This window comes from Lathyrus oleraceus, chromosome 3, assembly GCF_024323335.1.
Source record: "Lathyrus oleraceus cultivar Zhongwan6 chromosome 3, CAAS_Psat_ZW6_1.0, whole genome shotgun sequence".
Lineage (NCBI taxonomy): Eukaryota > Viridiplantae > Streptophyta > Magnoliopsida > Fabales > Fabaceae > Lathyrus > Lathyrus oleraceus.
Genome location: NC_066581.1, coordinates 397,610,034 through 397,630,188, shown reverse-complemented (window position 1 = coordinate 397,630,188; position 20,155 = coordinate 397,610,034). Strand labels below are relative to the sequence as shown.

The 20,155-nt window shown below is 39.5% G+C and overlaps 1 non-coding gene across 1 annotated transcript; it reads right to left on the bottom strand.

The window, feature by feature from the left end:
- Window positions 1-6,876: 6,876 nt before the first annotated feature.
- Window positions 6,877-6,983, bottom strand: LOC127133952 (small nucleolar RNA R71). The gene has a single exon (XR_007807744.1). It is a non-coding gene; the product is annotated as a small nucleolar RNA R71 (small nucleolar RNA).
- Window positions 6,984-20,155: the final 13,172 nt, after the last annotated feature.

Here is a 20,155-nt window from a genome sequence, read left to right as displayed (position 1 = left end):
GCCCTCATCGAAGATATGGCTCAAAACCATCAATCATGGGGAGTCGAACGAGCAACAGTTGAGAAGCAGGAAGCCCAAGGAGGAGTGCATGAACTAAGCTCTATAGACATGATGCAAGCTAAAATGGACGCATTAGCCCTTAAGGTCGAGCATATATGCATAAACCCGAATATTGTAGCCGCAGTTTCGTCGGATTGTGAGATATGCGGAACCAAAGGACACCAATCTGTAGAATGAAGTCTATTAAACGAAACCCACTCTGAGCAAGTGAACTACACCTAAGGGAACCCATATTCGAATACCTATAACCCTGGATGGAGGAATTGCCCGAATTTCTCTTATAAAAACAATAACCCTATCCAAAATAATGCACCTCCGAGACAACCTGGTTATCAAGCCCCACGACCAAATCAACCTATGTAACCTGTACCACCAAAACCGAGCCTTGAGAAAATTATGGAAAATTTTATCACCGCTCAAACCCAACAAAACAAGGAGTTCATGAACCAAAACATTCATTTTAACGAACTGATTACTCAGTTAGGAACCAAGGTTGACCAAATAGTTACTCATACCAAGATGCTTGAAACCCAGATCTCTCAGGTAGCTTTAAACCAAGCCCCTCAGACCACACCTGGAGGACAGTTCCCTGGACAACCTCAACAAAATCCGAGAGGACAAGCCAATGCCATTACCCTACGAAGTGGGAACGCTTATGATGAGCCACCAAACCCAAGATTGAGTGAACCCGAAACTTCTAAGGAATATACCAAACCCCTGGACAAAGTGAAGGAACCAGAGGAATTTGAGAAACAGGAAGGTCAAGAAAAAGGATAAAAACCTAAAGATAAAACTTACGTACCACCCCCGCCATATAAACCACCTATACCATATCCGCAAAGACTCAAACAAACCCAGATCAATATCCAATATCAGAAATTTATTAAAGTTATAGAAAAACTTCATGTAGAAATCCCTTTCACGGAAGCCATCACCCAAATACCTTCTTATGCAAAGTTTCTCAAAGACATCCTTACCAACAAACGTAGACTAGATGATCTGAAGCCTTTGGAATGTAATGCCATTTCCGAGAATAAATTAGCAAAAAAGGATAAAGATTCTGGAAATTTCTCCATTCCTTGTCTTCTGGGTAGTCATGTCATCGAAAAAGATTTTCTAGACTTAGGAGCTACTGTGAGCTTAATGCCTTTAGCGGTTTGTGAGAGGTTAAACTTAGGAGAATTACAACCCACTAAGATGTCACTTCAGTTAGCCGATAGATCTGTTAAGTATCAGATAGGCATTTTAGAAGATGTCCCTGTTAGGATAGGTCAGTTATTTATCCCTACTGATTTTATTGTCATGGACATCAAAGAGGACAATGATATACCAATCCTTCTAGGTAGACCATTCTTATCAACTGCAGGAGCCATAATAGATGTCAAGAGAGGAAAGTTGACCTTTGAGGTAGGGGACGAGAAAATAGAATTTATACTTTCGAAATTTCTTATGGCACCTGTGATGGGAGACACATGTTATGCCTTAGATATCATTGATGAATGTGTTAGGGAGTTAGAACAAGAAAAAATCATAAAAACAATTAAGTTACCATCAACTCTCATAATGGAAGATGATGACTTTAAGAAACCCTACATCGATGATAGCCTTTACGAATGTTTATCCCTTACCCCAGATCCTATACCATGCCCTAAGAAACCAACCTTAGAACTTAAGGAACTGCCTAAGAATCTGAGATATGAGTTCCTCGATAAAGAGATGAATCATCCAGTTATAGTCAGTGCTACCTTGAGCCAAGAGGAAAGAAACCAACTTTTAGACGTTTTACGAAGATATCCCTCAGCCTTAGGATATAATATCTCTGACCTGAAAGGTATAAGCCCAACCGTATGCGTGCATCGGATCTCGCTCGAAGAAGATTCAAAACCCTCCAAAGAACATCAGAGAAGAATAAACCCTATAATGAGTGATGTTGTTAAAAAGAAAGTTCTTAAGTTACTTGAGGCAAGTATAATCTATCAGATCTCGGATAGTAAGTGGGTGAGCCCTGTGCATGTAATACCTAAAAAGGGAGGCATCACAATCGTGCAAAACAATAAAGGAGAACATGTAGCAAAACGGTTAGAAGGAGGATGGCGGATGTGTATAGATTATAGAAAATTAAATAAAGCAACCAGGAAGGATCATTTCCCTTTACCATTTATAGACCAGATGTTGGAGCGTCTAGCCAGACACTCTTACTTCTGCTATCTAGATGGATACTCTGGATTCTTCCAAATACCTATCCACCCTGAAGATCAAGAAAAAACTACCTTTACATGCCCTTATGGAACTTTAGCCTACAGACGAATGCCATTCGACCTCTGCAATGCCCCAACTACTTTCCAACGCTGCATGATGTCAATCTTTGCAGATTACCTAGATGGTATCATGGAAGTATTTATGGATGATTTCTCGGTTTGCGGATTTGATTTCCATAATTGTCTTGCTAACCTTGAGAAAATCCTGGAGAGAAGCGTGGAGGTAAACCTCGTGCTAAACTGGGAAAAGTGTCATTTCATGGTGACCAAAGGAATTGTTTTAGGATATATAGTTTCCGAAAAAGGTATAGAGGTAGATAGAGCTAAAATAGAAGTTATAGAAAACCTAAAACCATCCAAAAATATCAGAGAAGTCCGAAGCTTTCTTGGACACGCTGGATTCTACCGGCGTTTTATCAAGGACTTCTCCAAAATAATTAAACCTTTAATTGGACTTTTAATGAAAGATGCTGAATTCATTTCGATGGAAAATGTAATGACGCATTTAATCTTTTAAAGCAAGCATTAGTATCTGCACCCATTATGAAACCACCTGATTGGTCAGTACCTTTTGAGATAATGTGCGATGCTAGTGATTATGCGGTTGGAGCCGTTCTAGGACAAAGGAAAGATAAAAAATAACATGCCATTTATTATGCCAGTAGAACCCTAGACGCTGCCCAACTTAACTACGCAACAACTGAAAAAGAATTACTCGCTGTAGTTTTCGCTATAGACAAATTTAGACCTTATCTAGTAGGAGCAAAAATTATAGTTTACACCGATCATGCTGCCATTCGTTACCTATTAAGTAAAAAAGATGCCAAGCCCAGGTTACTTCGATGGATTCTATTACTACAAGAGTTTGATTTAGATATAAGAGATAAAAAAAAGGCACCGAAAATGTAGTAGCCGATCACCTTTCTAGGCTAGAACATCTAAAACCAGATTTAGTACCCATAAATGATGATTTCGCCTATGATAGACTGATAGCTAGACTAGAAACCATTGAAGACGATAACCTAGGCCCTGATGAGAACTCCCAAAATTCCTTAGCAATAAGTAACGTACCATGGTTTGATGACTTTGTTAATTACCTAGATGCTGATATCATACCCCCTGATCTTGACTACCACCGCAAGAAGAAATTCTTTCACGATGTGAGAACCTTCTATTGGGACGAACCACTCCTTTTCAAAAGGGGTAAAGATGGCATTTTTTGCTGTTGTGTTCCAGAAGAGGAAGTAAATAGTATTATCAAGCATTGTCATTCTGCGCCCTATGGTGGGTATGCGAGCACCTCTAAGGCATACACCAAGATTCTTCAAGCAGGCGTATTCTGGCCTACCATGTGGCGTGATGTCTATGCTTGCATTGTCAAATGTGATAGATGCCTACCCATTGGAAACATTTCATGGCTTGACGAAATGCCTATAAGAAACATTCAGGAAGTAGAACTCTTCGACGTATGGGGTATAGATTTCATGGGACCTTTCCCACCATCCTTAGGAAACAGGTATATCTTAGTAGCTGTAGACTACGTGTCTAAGTGGATTAAAGCCATAGCTGCACCCACCAACGACACTAGGGTAGTGATCAAACTATTTAAAAACTATATTTTCCCTAGATTTGGAACACCATGTTTAGTCATAAGCGATGGAGGATCACACTTTATATCGAGGATATTTGACAAACTTTTAAGAAAATATGGAGTTAGGCATAGAGTAGCAACACCATACCACCCACAAACTAGTGGCCAAGTAGAAGTATCCAATAGGGAGATAAAACAAATCCTAGAGAAAACCGTTTCTATCTCTGGATCGGATGTCTATGCTGCTTTCTGGCTCTTTGGAGTTGAGTACTCTTTCAGCCAGAAAGAGTTCGGTGACCTATTGGGTTTCCAGACCACTCCTGACGTTATCCCCAAGACACCTATGGGATACTTTCTGGGTAAGGAGGTGGAAAAGTTCTAGAGTGATATATCAGGTGGAGGGAGCCAGGATCCTTCAACGCAGTTGTGTCAGGCTACACATAACCCTGATTTTAGATACTTCCAGATGATATTGACACATTCCTTTCTAGGAAAACCGGATGCTGAGACATTACTGAGTGAAGAGGAGATCTTCCTACTATTTTGTGCATCCTAGTCTCGCCCAATAGCATGTGGGAACTTTCTGTTACGTGGCCTCAAAGGTGTCTCTAGATCGACCGAAGGAGTCATCCATGTAGGAGGTATCATTGATAACACTGAAATTTACCGTATTTTCGACTCTGATTTCACATGCATTCTAATTGTTTTATTGTTATTTTGTTGTGTTATTGCTATGTTTTCCTTTGTTTTCAGGTTTTTACTTTAATCAGAGCACCTATCGAGAAAAGGAGTGAAAAAGAGCTAAAAACCCTAAAATTCAGCATTTTGTACTTGTGGCTTACCCCATGGATGGCGCCATAGGCCCTGCCATGACGTGTCCAAGCTCAACCTCCCTCAACTGCCATGTTTCCCACTACTTCCACTAAGGCGCCTCAGATTTGCCTTGTGGCGGGCGCCATGGCCTTGTGTCGGGCGCCACAAGAGGAAAAGTTTTCCCTCCCATTTTCAAGTTGAAGGGCATCCTTGTCATTTCCATCTTTTTACTTGCTTATAAATAGAAACTCGAAATCACTTTTACAATGATCCAAACTTAGAACAGAGGCAAAATCAGAGCAACTTTGTTTCACTTAGGCATATATTCAGTATTTTAAAGTGGTAATCGCTTCGCATTGGAGTGTTACCACAATTGTGTAATCAAGTCTGTGATAGAGTCTGTAATCGAGTTTGGAGCACTTTGGAAGGAAGTTAATCCTGCCGCCATTTTCATTTCCGCTTTGCAATTTACTCAACCCTCTGATTGGATCAGGTTTTTATTACATGTCTTTACCTTATTTATTTTCCCGCACTCGCTTTAAATCATTTATTTTCCCACACTCGCTTTAAATCATTTATTTCCTCGCACTCGCTTTATCTTATTTAATTTCCCGCACTCGCTTTACTTTTATTAATTTCACGCACTCGCTTTACTTTATTTATTTCTCGCACTCGCTTTAAATTATTTATTTCCTCGCACTCGCTTTAAATTATTTATTTCCTCGCACTCACTTTAAATTATTTATTTTCTCGCACTCGCACTACTTTTATTTACTTTCCGCACTCGCACTACTTTTACTTAAATTAATCCACTTTTACTTTACCATGTCTAACTAAATTTATAAGGTTATTTTAAACCGATAATCCGTACAATTGTTCGTAGAAGCACTTGAGGGCTATTTTAACTTTCAACTTAAGTTTTCCCGCACTTCAATTCCGTTGGGTAAGATCGAAAGCCGTCCAACGTCTATCTAAACTTAATTGTTTTTAACTATTTCAAAAACAGTGAAAGTGATTTGTTTAGTTCATTAGGAGTTTTTAACTTAAGAAGAAAAGAGATTTTAAAACTATTTTCGGACGCGTTTATAAGTTTAGAGTCTGGCTCGTGAGAACCTCTTTTGGTTAAGAAATCCAGGTTATAATACTTTTCAACTTAGTCAAGATACTATATTTCTTAAAAATAGGTTTATTACTCTAACGCAACGCGCGCCTTTTTATAAGTGACAATAAGAGGGTTTGATTAGGGAGTACAACTCGGTTCTGAATACGCGAAAGCGACAGTTCCCGTTAAAGTAGTTCTTTTCAAAGAAGAAAACTGTGCCCATAAGTAGTTCTATTAGCAAGTACTTGGATTATTAATTGATTACGTGAATTACATTCGACCCTGTCTTTATTAATTAAACTTTATTCAATAATTTACTTTTCACTGCACACTCTACAAAACACCTATTTTGATTTCCTTTGATAAACACCATAACAATAGATAACGATAGATTGACACTTGGTCTCTGTGGATTCGACAATCTTTTATATTACTCTGACGCGTTCGTATACTTGCGAAAAGTACCGCATCAAGTTTTTGGCGCCGTTGCCGGGGACCAATTTCGTCAAATTTCATTTTCCTGTTGTTATATCGTTTAGACTTAGGCTATTTCCCGCCGGTCATTGCGAAGAACTCGCAGCACCGGAAGTTTAAGCTTAGTATACCCTCTGGCGGAACCTGAACGTTACGCTCGCGCACGTTTATTCTTTCATAGAATTAAGAGAGCTATGGCCCAAGATCAAAACAAAATACCTCTTAAAGATTTCGCTCAACCATCAAATGAAGAACCTAGTTCTAGTATAGTAAACCCAACCATCCCAGCTAATAATTTTGAACTTAAACCATCCCTGTTGCAACTAGTGCAACAAAGACAATTCGCAGGTCTCGCTACTGAGAACCCAAACCAACATTTAAAAATATTTCTTCAATTAGCAGACACTTTTAAAACCAATGGAGCTTCTCCTGAGGCAATATGCTTAAGATTATTCCCTTTTTCCCTCAGAGATAAAGCCCTATCATGGTTAGATTCCCTTCCACCCAATTCCATTACGACTTGGGATAACCTTAGAAGAGTTTTTCTTGCTAGATATTTTCCCTCGAGTAAGACCGCCGTTCTTCGAAACCATATAACTAGATTTACCCAAAACCAAGGAGAATCGTTGTGCGAAGCTTGGAAGAGATATAGAGAGTTGTTACAAGCATGACCACATCATGGTTTAGAAAATTGGTTAATCATTCAAACCTTCTATAATGGACTTCACTATAACATAAAGATGACCATCGACGCTGCCGCAGGCGGTGCTCTGATGAAAAAACCTTATCCTGAAGCTAGTTCCCTCATCGAAGATATGGCTCAAAACCATCAATCATGGGGAGTCGAACGAGCGACAGTTGAGAAGATGGAAGCCCAAGGAGGAGTGCATGAACTAAGCTCTATAGACATGATGCAAGCTAAAATGGACGCATTAGCCCTCAAAGTCGAACATATGTGCATAAACCCGAATGCTGTAGCCGCAGTCTCGTCGGATTGTGAGATATGTGGAACCAAAGGACACCAATCTGCAGAATGCAGTCTATTAAACGAAACCCACTCTGAGCAAGTAAACTACACCCAAGGGAACCCATACTCGAATACCTATAACCCTGGATGGAGGAATCACCTGAACTTCTCCTATAAAAACAATAACCCTATCCAAAATAATGCACCTCCGAGACCTAGTTATCAAGCCCCAAGATCAAATCAACCTATGCAACCTATGCCACCAAAGCCGAGCCTTGATTAAATTATGGAAAATTTTATCACCGCTCGAACCCAACAAAACAAGGAGTTCATGAACCAAAACATTCATGTTAACGAATTGATTACTCAGTTAGGCACCAAGGTTGACCAAATAGTTACTCATACTAAGATGCTTGAAACCCAGATCTCTCAGGTAGCTTTAAACCAAGCCCCTCAGACTACACCTGGAGGACAATTCCCTGGACAACCTCAATAAAATCTGAGAGGACAAGCCAATGCCATTACCCTACGAAGTGGGAACGCTTATGATGAGCCATCAAACCCTAGATTGAGTGAACCCGGAACTTCTAAGGAATGTACCAAACTCACGAACGAAGTAAAGGAACCAGAGGAACCTGAAAACCAGGAAGGTCGAGAAAAAGGAGAAGAACCTAAAGACAAAACTTACGTACCACCCCCGCCGTATAAACCACCTATACCATATCCGCAAAGACTCAAACAAACCCAGATCAATAAACAGTATCAAAAATTTATTAAAGTTATAGAAAAACTTCATGTAGAGATCCCTTTCACAGAAGCCATCACCCAAATACCTTCTTATGCAAAGTTTATAAAAGACATCCTTACCAACAAACGTAGACTTGACGATCCGAAGCCTTTGGAATGTAATGCTATTTCCGAGGACAAATTAGCAAAGAAAGATAAAGATCCTGGAAATTTCTCCATTCCTTGCCTTTTGGGTAATCATGTCATCGAAAAAGCTTTTCTAGACTTAGGAACTAGTGTGAGCCTAATGCCTTTAGCAGTTTGTGAGAGGTTAAACTTAGGAGAATTACAACCCACTAAGATGTCACTTCAGTTAGCCGATAGATCTGTTAAATATCCGATAGGCATTTTAGAAGATGTTCCTGTTAGGATAGGTCAGTTATTTATCCCTACTGATTTTGTTGTCATGGACATCAAAGAGGACAACGATATACCAATCCTTCTAGGTAGACCATTCTTATCGACCGCATGAGCCATAATAGATGTCAAGAAAGGAAAGCTGACATTTGAGGTAGGTGACGAGAAGATAGAATTTATACTTTCGAAATTTCTTATGGCACCTGTGATGGGAGACACGTGTTATGCCTTAGATATCATTGATAAATGTGTTAGAGAATTAGAACAAAAAGAAATTATAAAAACAATTAAGTTACCATCAACTCTCATAAGGGAAGATGATGACCTTAAGAAACCTTACATCGATGATAACCTTTACGAATGTTTATCTCTTACCCCAGATCCTATTCCATGCCCTAAGAAACCAACCTTAGAACTTAAGGAACTGCCCAAGAACCTGAGATATGAGTTCCTCGATGAAAAGATGAACCGTCCAGTCATAGTCAGTGCTACCTTGAGCCAAGAGGAAACAAACCAACTTTTAGACGTTTTACGAAGATACCCCTCAGCCTTAGGATACAATATCTCTGACTTGAAAGGTATAAGCCCATCTGTATGCATGCATCAGATTTCGCTCGAAGAAGATTCAAAACCCTCCAGAGAACATCAGAGAAGAATAAACCCTATAATGAGTGATATCGTTAAAAAGGAAATTCTTAAGTTACTTGAGGCAGGTATAATCTACCAGATCTCAGATAGTAAGTGGGTGAGCCCTGTGCATGTAGTACCTAAAAAGGGAGGCATCACAGTCGTGCAAAACGATAAAGGCGAACATGTAGCAAAACGATTAGAAGGAGGATGGCGGATGTGTATAGATTATAGAAAATTAAATAAAGCAACTAGGAAGGATCATTTCCCTTTACCATTTATAGACCAGATGTTGGAGCGTCTAGCCAGACACTCTTACTTCTGTTATCTAGATGGATACTCTGGATTCTTCCAAATACCTATCCACCCCGAAGATCAAGAAAAAACTACCTTGACATGCCCTTATGGAACTTTTTCCTACAGACGAATGTCGTTCGGCCTCTGTAATGCCCCAGCTACATTCCAACGTTGCATGATGTCCATCTGTGCAGATTACCTAGATGGTATCATGGAAGTGTTTATGGTTGATTTCTCGGTTTATGGATTTGATTTCCACAATTGTCTTGCTAACCTCGAGAAAATCCTAGAGAGATGCATGGAGGTGAACCTCGTGCTAAACTGGGAAAAATGTCATTTCATGGTAACTGAAGGAATAGTTTTAGGACATATAGTTTCTGAAAAAGGTATAGAGGTAGATAAAGCTAAAATAGAAGTTATAGAAAACCTAAAACCACCAAAAACCATCAGAGAAGTCCGCAGATTTCTTGGACACGCTGGATTCTACCGACGTTTGATTAAGGACTTCTCCAAAATAACTAAACCTTTAACTAGACTTTTAATGAAAGATGCTGAATTCATTTTTGATGAAATATGTAATGACGCATTTAATCTTTTAAAGCAAACCTTAATCTCATCACCCATTATGAAACCACCTGATTGGTCAGAACCTTTTGAGATAATGTTCGATGCTAGTGATTACGCAGTTGGAGTCGTTCTAGGACAAAGGAAAGATAAAAAATTACATGCCATTTACTAGTTGTAGTTTTCGCTATAGACAAATTTAGATCTTATCTAGTAGGAGCAAAAATTATAGTTTACACCGATCATGCTGCCATTCGTTACCTATTAAGTAAAAAAGAGGCCAAGCCCAGGTTACTCCGATGGATTCTATTACTACAAGAGTTTGATTTAGACATAAGAGATAAAAAAGGCACTGAAAACGTAGTAGTCGATCACCTTTCTAGGCTAGAACATCTAAAACATGAACTAGTACCCATAAATGATGATTTCGCCTATGATAGACTGATCGCTAGAGTAGAAACCATTGAAGATAATAACCTAGATCCTAATGAGCACCCCCAAAATTCCTTAGCAATAAGTAACATACCATGGTATGCAGACTTCGTTAATTACCTAGCTGCTGATATAGTACCCCCTGATCTTGACTACCACCGCAAGAAGAAATTCTTCCACGATGTGAGAAACTTCTATTAGGACGAACCGCTCCTTTTCAAAAGGGGTAAAAATGGCATTTTTCGCCGTTGCGTTCCATAAGAAGAGGTAAATAGTATTATCAAGCATTGTCATTCTGCACCCTATGGTGGACATGCGAGCACCTCTAAGACATACACCAAGATTCTACAAGCTGGGTTATTCTGGCCTACCATGTGGCGTGATGTCTATGCTTGCATTGTCAAATGTGATAGATGCCAACGCACTGGAAACATTTCAAGGCGTGATGAAATGCCTCTAAGAAACATTCAGGAAGTAGAACTCTTTGACGTATGGGGTATAGATTTCATGGGACCTTTCCCACCATCCTTAGGAAACAGGTATATCTTAGTAGCTGTAGACTATGTGTCTAAGTGGATTGAAGCTATATCTGCACCCACAAACGACACTAGGGTAGTAATTAAACTATTTAAAAACTATATATTCCCTAGATTTGGAACACCATGTTTAGTCATAAGCGATGGAGGATCACACTTTATATCGAGAATATTTGACAAACTTTTAAGAAAATATGGAGTTAGGCATAGAGTAGCAACACCATACCACCCACAGACTAGTGGCCAAGTAGAAGTGTCCAATAGGGAGATAAGACAAATCCTAGAGAAAACTGTTTCTATTTCTAGGAGAGACTGGTCTCAGAAGCTTCAAGAAGCATTATGGGCCTATAGAACCGCTTTCAAAACCCCTATAGGAACTACTCCTTACCAACTAGTCTATGGAAAATCCCGTCACTTACCTTTCGAATTAGAGCATAAGGCCTATTGGACCATTAAAACTTTGAATTTAGACTACCTAGCCGCTGGAGAAAAGCGTACCCTAGACATTCATAAATTAGAAGAACTTAGGCAATCGGCCTACGAGAATGCAAAAATATATAAAGAGAGGACAAAAGCCTCACACGATAAAAGAATAGTAAAAAAACCTTCAATATAGGCGATCCTGTTCTCCTTTTCAACTCTAGGTTACGACTCTTCCCGGGAAAGCTACGTTCAAGATGGACTGGTCCTTTCGAAGTATCCAAGATTCTGAGATCCGGAGCTGTAGAAATCAAGAACAAAACCTGTAGTCCATTCATAGTAAATGGACAAAGACTGAAGCTCTACGAAGGAGGAGACATTCCAGCATACTACTCGAGCCACACCCTGATTGATCCACCAATCCCTACTATTACAGGTGTATAAATTCTAATCGTCAAGCTAATGACGTTAAACAAGCGCTGCGTGGGAGGCAACCCATGGTTTTTCTTTCATTTTACTTTTTCGCATTTATTTAATTTAATTTTTATTTTATCATATTTTGCATCGAGACTAAAAATTTGAATGGTTTGCATTTTCAGGATCACTTTCTTAACTTTTACAGGATGCAGGATTTCGATGATATGCACGTGGCCTATAGAGATAATGCTCAGAGAGAGCGCTACATCGCTCTGTATCAGCGCCCTATGGCACCCACATGTTATCCTGATCAGTACTGTATGGAGGCACTGTGTATCGAGTCGAGTATCCGATTCCTTAGCCACCAGCTTCACTGGGACGAGTTTGCTGATGACTTGAGTAACACCTACAGGAACCTGACATTGGAGTTCTTGAGTTCATTCGACTATGACCCATACTCTGGACCAGATGGGTATGCTGCTTTCAGGCTCTTTGGAGTTGAGTACTCTTTCAGCCAGAAAGAGTTCGACGACCTATTGGGCTTCCAGACCACTCCTGATGCTATCCCGGAGACACCTATGGGATATTTTCTGGGTAAGGAGGTTGAGAAGTTTTAGAGTGATATATCAGGTGACGTAAGCCAGGATCCATCTACGCAGATATCTCATGTTATACATAACCCTGCCTTTAGATACTTTCAGATGATATTGGTGTATTCCTTCTTGGGAAGACCGGATGCAGAAACTTTACTGAGTGAAGAGGAGATCTTCCTACTATTTTGTGCATCCCAGTCTCGCCCAGTAGCATGTGGGAACTTTTTGTTATATAGTCTCAACGGTGTCTCCAGATCTACCGAAGGAGTCATCCATGTGGGCGGGATCATCACGCAGATTGCTGTCGCTTTAGGTCTGTCTCGCAAGCTGTCATTTCTCCGGATCTACTGTGGGTACACTACAATGGACATCGACTTCTTCTTGACTAGAGGGTTGATGAGGAGAGCCTCTTTCCACCCATGTCAATTCCGATTGCTGGTCGACAGCGAGGCTATCCATTATTTCACACTGCCAGATCCTATGATGACCAGTGTGCATGATTCAGCGAATTGGAGTTATGCTCTAGAGGGCCAGGGAGAGACCGTCGAGGAGCCGAGATCACCACCCATTGTTGAATACACGCCTACACCGCCTTTTCCTAGGATCACTGTTTTCTCTAATAATCTTTCATTGCAGACCCCCGACATCCGCACCCAGATTGCTGAGTGTCGTAGAGAGATTGTAGAGCTTAGATAGAAGGTGGCTGACCTCACTTTACAGATGGGAGTGTCTGATCTCACCCATGCTACTGAAGCCTACTGTTTATATCAGGAGATCGCAAAGCTCAGGTAGGAGGTAACCATGCTCCGTGGATCCACTCAGGAAGACGACATCCCTACTATATGATCTCACCATTTCATCTTATTTTATCTCTTTTTTTTATTTTTCTCGTATTTACATAACTCATTTTATATTATCGCATTTGGAATATTATATAAACTATGTTTATACATTGATATTTCTACTTTTATCTATATATGTCTTATATTCGTTTTATTTGCAATTTTTATTTTTAGTTGTTTATTTATTTATTTATTTATTAGTCTAATATTTAATTTTTGTTTTATTTTATTCTTACTTCTATAAAAAAAAATTTATGCAAACCAATGATACTAGGAAATCACAAGACAAATGCTATCCGGACCCCTCAAAGCCAAAAGACAAGAGAAGCCCTAGCCAAAGGACCAAAATCCGGCCCAACCAGATTTTGCCTTGTGGCGCCCGCCATAGACCCTGTGGCGCCCGCCACAGCGTCTGTAAAAGGTTGGGGTAGAACCCCTTTCTTCACCATTTTCACACCTTACAACCTTCCAAACCCATTTTTCCACCTTGCAAAAACGTCCTTGAACCCACCAAAAGCTCATACCTTTCTAATCACCACACCGTACAAATCATTTTTCCGATTTCCATTTTCATTTTCATCCGTCGGATTTCGTAAAAATCCAACCTTTTGACATTCCACTTCATCTTCTTCATCATTTTTCAAGAGCTACACAAATGAAGTTTAATAGATTCATTCTTCGATGAGGGAAACCGGGGGATAGACAAAGAAAAATCATCGAACGGTTGCAAAATCGGGAGATCCTCCCGACAAGGTATGTTGACGAAAACTGTCTCTACACTTTAGGTATCTATCATAGCATATTTCATTTATTAGATAACTTAGGTTTGTATAATTTCTTTTCCAACAAAGAACCTACGTATGAGCGATTGACAATTGAATTTTTGAGTTCCTTAATCTATATTGTCAACCCTAACACTGCTAGCACAATCGGTACTGTCAAATTTATAATGTTTGCTGTTGAATATGAATTCAGTACCGACGAACTAGCCAGCTTGTTAGGAATCCCTCATGGGGACGGTGCTATTTGTGAGGCCCCTTTGGATTCAGAGTGGTCAGTTGAGGTATTTTCCTTCTGGGAGCGATTATCAAACACTTCCATAAACTCTTTTGAAGGAGTTCTTACCTCAACTATCCATAACCCGACCATCAAAGTTTTTAGATATTTGTTGGCATGCACTATTTTTGGCCGGGAGAATCCAAATAAGGTTAATGCTAGAAAACTTCTATTTTTGCAAGGAAGCCTCACAAATAGACGAATTAATTCGGTCCCGTTCATGCTTGCTCATATGACTTTAACTTTGAATAAAGCGGGACTGATTTCTTTTGGTGGATTGATTACGTCTATTGCTCGGGCACTTAACCTGAACAATGAGATGGCTACCCTAGACCCCTTACCTCCTCGCACAATTAACCTAAAATTTCTGGGAGACATGAAATTGTGCCGTTTAAGGAGAGAAAGAGGCTATATGCTTATGGTTCATGGTAGCCATCCCATCTGTTGTTTTACCGTGCACTAGACGTACAGATGTATGAGATGAAAGGAATTGGACCTACGCTTTAGATGCTCCACCTGTTTTGGGTCCTCTTCCTCCTAACATTCCTGATGAGGCGGGACATGACACTGATGATGAATATGATCGGAGAGAGAGATCTCCCGTACCCCATGTGTCCCCCCATCATCCTTCACCACCACACACCGCACCATCTTCTTCTTCTGCAGGTACCGCTCCTGGCTTTTATATTACGAAGGAGATGTGGTGTGACCACATGGCTAGAGAGCACAGGCGTGACGACCTACTCTCTACCATCCAACAACAGTTGGCGCATAACATGAGCTTCATGCAAGAGTCGCAGCGGAGGACAGACAGGTCCTACGACACTGTTCTACAGTCCCTGCAAACGATTATATCTACGCAAGCCCGTCAGCAACAATACCACCAGCGAGACATGGCACTCATTGAAGCCACTCAAGGTTCCATTTTGGGTAACCTTCGAGAGGTGAGGACCGCTCAGGACGCCCTGCAGGCGAGGATGGATCAGAGAGACTGTCGTCGTACCCGATCCCGTCGTCCACCTCGGGATGGCGAAAACACTAGTGGTCAGCAATAGGTTGTCAGGTAACTCTTCCCTTATCTTATTTCGAAACATTAGGGACAATGTTCGATTTAAGTGTGTGAGGAGACTCTATCGTCTTTTCTTTATTACCTTTCTCGTCTTTCCCTTATCGCTTTTCTTTGCTGTTTTTAGATAGTTTGTTTATTTTTATTTCCTTTTAGTTGTTTATTTTGCTTTTTAGTATAATGCATGAGTCTGACGAGTCACCAAATATAGTATATTTTTAGTACAATCTAATCTCCCCATACCTTTAGCCCCACCAAATTTGTTTTTTGCAAAAGAAAACAGTGTTATTCCGAAAGTTTTCAGGTTTTAAAGACATGTTTTGAGTAAGGATGCAGTGACTTGGGAGAACTTTGTGAAACATCAGTATTATTTTAGCACCATAGACTTCGTAAATATAGGAACCACTCCCGAAACCCCATATACCATGGCCTTAATCATCATTTCCGTATAAGTCCTCAGTAGTTTATCTCAGCAATCAACTCTGGCCTACGCATCCTCTACGTAGGGGACCTATAGTGGTGTATTCGTTACCATTGGAGATATTAACTAAATCCAAGGTAAATCATACAAAGTCGAGTCGCCACCGCACTTCTATTTATCCAAAGGAAAGGTTAGAAAGCGAATAAAAACCTAAAAGTTTTACAAACAAAACTAGTAAAAGAAACAGAGATCTGGGTAAGGGGGTTGGTTATGCAATGGGAAGGTGTTAGGCACCCAAAACATCCTAGGTACTCCTAGGGAGCCCTTTTCACACTTGTTGTAAGGTTATTGTTTTTTGTGAAATTTTATTTGTGCAAACATGATTGAAGAGATGAGAAAAGAATATACAAGTTTATTTATATTTTTGTGTTTGGATGGATAAACCCATTGCCTACGTACCCTCTTATAAAAATATTAGGATCAAAACCTCGTAGTTCGGGTAAAAAATCTCAAAACAAATGAGTGGATTGATTGGTCCAAAAGCCTTAAGGTCTTTTGTTATCAAAGGGAGAAAACTCAACCTGAAAAACCACAAGTCCACCATGTGAGGATAGCTTCAACATGCTAGTGAGGGGTTAACCCTATAATAAGCATGAAAGGATCATTGTCCATCACTAAGGACATAGGTGAGTATTACATCTACCACAAAGATAACTCAAACCTAATAACTCAAGGTTATGAAAAATTTGATTAAGAAAGTGATCATTGGAACCACAAAAGAAACTTGGATGGGTTATATTTACCAATTAGAAGTATGTACAAAAATGGTCAAAGTTGACTTAAAGATTCAATTCAAAATGAGTGTTATGAAAAGAAAGTTTGAAAATCAAAAGCATAAGGCTTAGGTTTCTAATGTTGAAAACAAAGTCAAATGTTTGCACAAAAAAGGTTTTGGTTTGGGTTAGGGTGGAGAAATGAAGGAAACAAAAAGGTGAGGGATATGGAATAAAACCACACTAGGAGTTCCTCTCTTGAGATCATATAGATGATCCAAGTAAGTTCCCATCCTTTGGAATAAGCAAGCACAAAGCATAAGCAATCACACAAGTCTCATAAGAGATCCCCAATGAAAGGAAACAGAATGCCAATACATGGAGTTACACCCGACTCCTAACAACAAAAAGGAAACAAAATACCAATAAATGGACTTACACCCGACTCCCAACCACAAAAAAAAGAAACAGAATGCCAATACATGGACTTATATCCGACTCCCAACCATAACAAACAAACATCAAAAGCAAACACATCAAAAGCAAACATCACAATTTATATACATACAAGAGGCTCAAACAAAGGGTGGGCTTTAGTCAAGAGGGGTCATATCAACCTCGACAAACAAGCCAAACTGTATAAGGGTAATCTGTAGCTCTTAACCACTAACATTGAAAGTTAGGGTGAAGCTGATCAAAAATGGAAAATGAGGATGAGACCTCATGCTCTTAACCCTGGCCTGGGTGAGCTCATGACAAAGAAAGCGTGGGGATCCAGAAAGTGGGATCCTATTCCACTTGACAGACACTGGACAAAGATCTCGAGTACATGTTCAAAAGCATCAGCACGTAGTGCGAGCATAAAGAACGTCTCACTGAATAACGGGGGATTGGCTACTAATCCCTTTTATCCGTCAATTGCCTCAACTCTTGGAGGTCTTATCAAATAACACATGCCTCATCTTGGAGGTCGCCTGCCAAAAAGGTGACAGAACTTCCAGACTACATGAAGTAAGAAGATAACTACCTAAGTGGTGTATCAACCATAATCCAAAGCTCAAGCAAGAGCTAAAAGCAAGCAACTAAGGTACCTGTACAAAAGCTAAACAGTTAATACTTTAGTCAGAAAACCAACAGACAAACAGTGGAACCATTCACAGTTACACAACTCAATGAACAATGCTCAAACACTCAAATGAACTCATGAGCTCAAGCACATCAATTAGAACCTACAAAACAAACACAAGTTAGAACTCAAATCATTTGCATCTCACAAAGTGAGAACAAATCAACCATCAATGCTAAATGTCCAAACCTGAAACACAAAGCACAATTAGTTTATGCACAAAACAGTAGTACAAAGACTAAGTTCAAAACCAAACCAAATGATCAAAACTGAACCCAATCTTTTACACAATGCACATTCAAACAATCTACAAAATATCCTCAAAAGTACCAGCATCAATTCAATGAGCAAATATCTCAAATGGCCTATGCTATGCAATGATCACAAAATGTGCACAAAGTGAACTTCCAATTTAGAAAATTCAAATCAAAACAGAAATGCATGCAATGACCTTGAAATATTTTATGCAAGTTTCTCATTTCATGAACAATCATTATGCAAAAAATCAAATCTAGAAGAGTTCAGATGATAGATGAACAAAAATGCACAAATTGAATGCCAAAAACGTGACACAAATTGTCACATTCATCTTCATGTGTCAAAAACAATGATAGCATGTGAGAACAATTCCCAACCAGAGATAAAAAATTCACATCATGTATGAAGATCAAGCATGCAAAAAATCAGATCAATTGAATCAAAGATGAAGATTTCACAAAGCATTGAACACAACATATCAATTTAACACAATGTCCAATCAAAAATATCCAAATAAAAATCCAGACATCAACAAATCATGAAAACAATACCAAAAAAAACTAGACATCAAAACAAAACTATGAAAAATAATTGGAGTTAATTTGGATCATTTTTCTATTTTTAATGAATTTTCTAAGATGAGCAAAATAATTGAAATAATAAAAAGAAAAGGAGGGAAAACAAATATTTGAAATAATCCAGAAAAATAACACAACCGCACGATCTGGTGCGCAGTGCAATCAAACGGTCCTCATTCAAATAACAAAACTCACCGTTTCATTAAATGTGTTGGCATGCCACTCAGCAGTCATCACTCACGTGGCTCAGTCAAAGGATCCATAGCCAAACGTTCTCACACGCAAGCGTACACTCAGTAGCCAGTCAACACACACGCAGGCAAATCCCTAAAAAAAACCCAGACGCCGGAGCTAAGCTCCGGTCATCTTCCCCGACCAACCCCGCGGTGGCGCCGCCGTGCAAAAATGCAGAATTCAACAAATCATATACCAATCGAATCATCTTCCAACGAGGATCTCAAATATCATATCCATTTCATCTAATTCTTCCTATAATTTCTAGATCGAACGAAAACATTTCCTAGATCTAAACTGAAAGTTCATCATGCATGCTCATTACTTGATCATTTTCAAATCTAAACATATCTACATAACCTACACAGCATGCTCTACACATTTATGTACATAAAACAGCAAAAAGAGAGATCGAATTTCAACTCACTTGGAAATGAAGGTTGTTGTACACGTGTTATCAACAACTCAAAAGCTCCAGATCTACTCCTTTGACCTTGCCTTGAAGCTTTGTGCACAAAGAAAAAATTGAAACCACCTGGATCTAGCTCAATTTCCAACTTCCATTGCCATGAGTTTGCACTTGAACTGCTCGAATCTAGACTGAATTGCTCAAATCAATGGTTGATTCTTGCTCAATGAAGCATGATGAACAAGATTATGCAAGAATTTTTGGTGTTTATGTGAAGAAATGAAGAATTCGAAGAGAGAGAAAAATGGAGGGAATTTTCAATTTTCAGATCTGAATTTTCTGTTATTGTGATTATGGTTAGGGTTTGGTATTTATATGGCATGCTAATCACACTGAAATCCAAATTAGGCCTTGGCTAAACATAATTAGGGAAATATGGAGCAATTTGCAAAAATGCAAAAGTGAGCTTGTACCATGCTACACGTGCAAAGTCTCATGCAAGGCTTGGAAATCACTCAAAATCAACCAATAATCATGATGGAAATGGTATTTTGCTTGTATCATAAGCCAAATTTGAATTGTGGAAATTCCCTCCAAAATGATCACATTAGAAATGATGAGCATACACACTTTTCTCATGCATGGCAATGGTTCATTTGAAATGTCTTGAACATGAGGAGCATTTTGCAAAAAGAATGGACCAAATTGGAGCTTTGTATCAAAAGTTAGGCCATTTTGAATTTCCATGCACACCTTGTTGTAGCAACCTGAAAAATACAGTGTGCGAAAAAAACAACCGGCGAAAGAAAATGACAGAAGAGTCGCCACCGTGCGTTATTCATCCCAAAGGAGGGAAAGGAAACGCTCGAAGTAAACCTGAAAAAGGAAAGGACAAGGCGGGGTCTCGCAACCAAATCTTGGGTTCGGGAGTCGGTTATGCGAAGGGAAGGTATTAGCACCCCTACGCATCCATAGTACTCTACGGGATCCACTTTCGTAGTTCTTGTCTAAAGGGTGTGAGTTTACCTAATGTGTTTATTTACTAAAAAAGGTTAAGAGAAATGACTCGCGCGGATGTCGCATCCACTGCATACGTAT